Source organism: Entamoeba invadens, assembly GCF_000330505.1.
Source record: "Entamoeba invadens IP1 unplaced genomic scaffold scaff_1105074726127, whole genome shotgun sequence".
Taxonomy (NCBI): Eukaryota; Evosea; order Mastigamoebida; family Endamoebidae; genus Entamoeba; species Entamoeba invadens.
Genome location: NW_004443569.1, coordinates 1 through 4,648, shown reverse-complemented (window position 1 = coordinate 4,648; position 4,648 = coordinate 1).

Below are 4,648 nucleotides of genomic sequence, written 5' to 3'. Positions count from 1 at the left end.
GGAAAAAATTAACACCAGCCCCCTGTTTTTAAAACAAAAACGAGGCAAAAAATTAATACGCCTGGTTGTGTTCTTAACCCACCACAAAAAAGTTACTGTCAACTAAATTTTGCAGAATTTTATTAACCGTTATTTTAATAAATCAATGTTCGTTTGCTTAATTAGTGTCAAAAGTTTTGAAAGTATAATTAAATCAACAATTTTAAAAATACACATGCAGTCACAAAAAATTCACTGAATCGGGCAATTTTTTGTGTACGTACACATTTAAAAACGTCATTATATAATACTTAAACGGCATATGGAATCTCTATTAATTGTACTTACAAATTTTAAAACAGTTGTTATCAATACAATAAAAATTTTGAAAATTTGTTTTCATATTTTTGTTCTATCTTCTTTTCTGTTTTTCAAAAACAACAAACATTAAACTATTTCTAAATTTCGCTATTTTAATCAGCTAAGGTTGATTATCCTAATTGTCACAAACACTGTAACAATTTATTTCTGGAGTTTACACAAATGAATAAAAGTTTGTGAAAATATTAAGTAGCTTTGACACAAAAGTTTTAATTGAAAATAAAAAAAATATTATTATTGTTTATTAACATTAAACTTTTATTATATCATATCATTTAATCCTTAGTTGTTATTAATTTTTATTCAACTTCTTGTTGTTTGTTGATTTGGAAAAGTGTTATTTCATGAATATTGTATATATTAATTTTCCAAAAATAAATAACACCAAATATTGTTTATAAGAAAGTATATGTCCTTGGATTTTTCTTGTTTCCTTGTTTCGAATTATCAACGTAAGTCTTTATATTGTGAACGATAGCTGTTAATTTGTGCACCTCTGTTTGATGTCTGAAGAACATTTATTTGACATTTCAATTATTTTCTCAGAAAACTCTTTTAAAAAGTTTGCAATATTAATTACATATTCTTTGAGTTGTTCTCTACGTTCTTGTGTAAGTGTTGTTCTTTCCAATCTTGCAAGTATATCTGCTCGATGTTTAAAATATTTGTGTGCGGCTTTTTTAGCGTCTGGATGTTGAAGTACTTCTATTTGTGGAGCTAAAAACATTAATCCATTCATAGAAGATTTAGAATGGCGTGTTTTAATTGTCGTGGCTTCTTTCACTTGTTTGAAAATAATATACATCAAATTAATTGTTCTGTAATTTTTCCTCGAAAACCCACCAAACAATCTTCTACTTTTAATAAAAGAATTTAAATCTTTTATGTTTTCTAAAAATGATGTGACTAATTGAGAGAGTTCGTTCATAAGTTGGTCTAGACGTAGGTTTGATGATGCAATCTGTGCAAAACTTATTCCCAATTCCATCTCGTCTGCTAACCGAGATTTTTCATCATCTGTCATTTTCTCGTACTTTTGTTTTATCTCATTGGCTTCACATACAATAAGTAGACATATAAGTAATATTGTAATAATTCGATACATATTGAACAATTATATGTTTTCAAAGTTTTGGTCATGTATTAAATAACAAAAAATGTTTAATTTTTTATTCAGAAAGAATTAAGAAAATCAGTATTTTAAAACATGTCAAGTTAAATAGTGGACGATATTATATATTATCAACTGAATATAATATATAATAACACTATATGTTGTTTAATACAACATAATGAAACAATTGATAAACAATTAAAAATAACCACTTAAAATGAATAAAGTCAAAAACAAACTATTATTTTTGTGTTATTTTAAACAAGTAATAATGTTAAATTAAGAATACAATTCACCTTGGTATAGTTTTTGTTTTGTATTGATAAAACTGTAAAATATTATATTATTTATTAAAATAAATTCAAATTTAACATAAAAGTAATTAAAAATTGCCTGCTCGTTTTAAATTAAATTAAAATATATTTATAATACTATACATTACAATTTTTTGTATCATTACTAAAAATAATAAACCAAACAATGGTGAATAAAACCAATTGTATGGTTAAAAAATAAAGTAAATCAAATTTGATGTTTTAAGTACAAGTTATGTTATTGTGTTATTGTGCTAGTGTTATTTTCATACATAAGTCATTGTAATATTTACTGTTTCTTGTTATTATCATAAATATATAGCAAACAAAATAAAAATAACCACAAGTTATTAAACAACACATTTATTCAATTATATAATATGACAACAAGTCGACGATTGTAACTAAAATGTAGTAATAAGGTACAATGAATTTATAACGACACATTTGGGTTTAAAACATTGTGAATTAAACATATTAGACGTAATAATTAAAGAAATAAGCTTGTCATCTAATATCAACTTAATATTACTAGTTCAAAATTATAGTTACAAACAAAAGTTTAATTAACAATTACTAATAACCATTTTTTTAAGAAAAAAAATGTAACTAGCAAAAATTAAATAAACTTTAATTGTAACTATTATAGTTATTAAAAATTTTTTTAATCGAATATACTTTATTAATTAATTTGTACAGTAGGAGAAATGAACTAGGATCATTAGAACAATTAGGGCAACTTTAGTAAAAAATGTGAAACGGTAAAAAAATACATTTTTGGGACAAAACCCTTTATTGGCAATAACATTATTTTAATAACAAAAATTCAAATAACATTTTATCAATAACATTATTCATTAAAGAAAATACCAATAACAAAATCCAAATAACAAAAAAATACAACAATTTGTTTAAATTTTAAGAGGATGTCTTTTTCTCGTCGATCATCACCTCTTATCCCAAGCCGCAGCATATTTTGGTTGTTTTAAATGGATTTTAAAACCCAGTTATAGACACCTCTCATAGTAATAATATTTGAGAGGTCTTGTATCACTCAGGTTGTTGCTTTCTATTGTGTTAATGGATGCCAACAGATTAATAAAACAGATGTGAATGAAACAAACAGTATGAAATAAATTGTTTTTTTTCGATTTTTTCTTTAAATAATTAAAAATTTTAGTTAATCACTTATTAACCCTGAATGTATAATAAAGCTATTCAAAACTATTAATATTATAAAGAATTATTTTTTCAAAATAACATTTAAAAACAAAAAATGTAATAACATTTTAAATTGTTTGTAAATAAAACATGAACAATTTGGTATTACAACACAAAATTATTATATAGTGTCATAGTAGATAAAATAAACATGTAAAGTGGTTCATTTTCATCATAGGTTGTCAAAATATTATCATGAAATAACTATAAATTCACTATCACAATATTTGTTAAAAGACACTTGGACTGTTGAATACCATTTTCATGAAGTCCAAAGTTAAAGATATGATGAAAAAAAAATCTTAAGTCATAATTATATTATTTTGCATGTTGATTGTTAATTCGAAAAGATTATACCCATATGAAAAAACATTTTCTATAAACAAGGTATTTAACATTATTTATAATAGAAAATGTTCAACATTTCATAATTGTTTAAATCTGTGTTTCCCGTGATTTAACGGTGTTTTGGCGCAATGAAATATAGAGAGAAAAAAACAAAAATGTTGAAAAAAAGAAAAATGAAATTAGTTTGAATTGATTGGACAATTTTGTAAAGTTTCAGTTTTTTTCGAAGGGTTAAAATGATTGGTTCTTTCCAAATTGTGCACATTTATTACAACGGGAAGAAGCCCTAATCATTAGGAGTTTTTACTAAAGGTTCAGATTCATTTATAAAGTACCGGGTCCATTTTCCCTACTGTAATATCAATTACAAAATACTACATAACTTAAAGTAGTTTTGAATATTACTCGGGTTAAAAAAAATATTATTTTACATGATAAATATATTAATCTATAATTAAATATTTTGAGTTAATTTCACGTGTTCATCATATACACCAACAAAACCACATACACTGTAATATTTTCATTTTTTAATTTCAGAGTTTTAATTCTAAAAGTAATTAGACATGTTGATTATAATCAGATTAGTAATAAAAAACATAAATAACAATATTTTTTAATTCATTTTTGATCATTCAAAAACTTTAAAAAGTCGTGAAACATCTTTCGATAATATTAAAAATGTTCATTTGTTATTCAAAATAATAAAAATAATAAATCAAAATATATCAGAATTTGATGACTTTAATCATATAATTATTGTCTCATACACTGAGTTATCTTTGGCACTGATTAGAGACTTAGATTAAAAAAGCTATTCTGAAGAAGTGCCAATATTTATTTATCATCATCATTTTGTGTTATATAGAACAATATTAATATATATTATGGGGTTCATTAACTTATTTAAAAATAAAGTATTATATTTTATTATAATAAATATATTATTTTAATAGTTTTTTGTTATTGAATATTAATTATGATGACCTCATTTAATTTTCGGCAAAAATACACAAAAATGATTTAAATTGTTTTGAAAATTGTACGAAACTTGTTTCTGCAGCTGGTTTTAATCCGGTGACTCACTTTGGGGCATATGCATTTTCAGGAGCAGCTTTGAAGGAAATAAATTTCATTGAAAATCTTCAATACTTAGGAGAAAACGCTTTCAAAGGAAATAAACTTGAAACTTTGAAAATGCCTCCATCAATTTTATCAATTGAAAAATGGAGTGTTCTCAGATAACAAGGATTTGACATCCGTTGATTTATATCAAAATATCAGAGTTTTT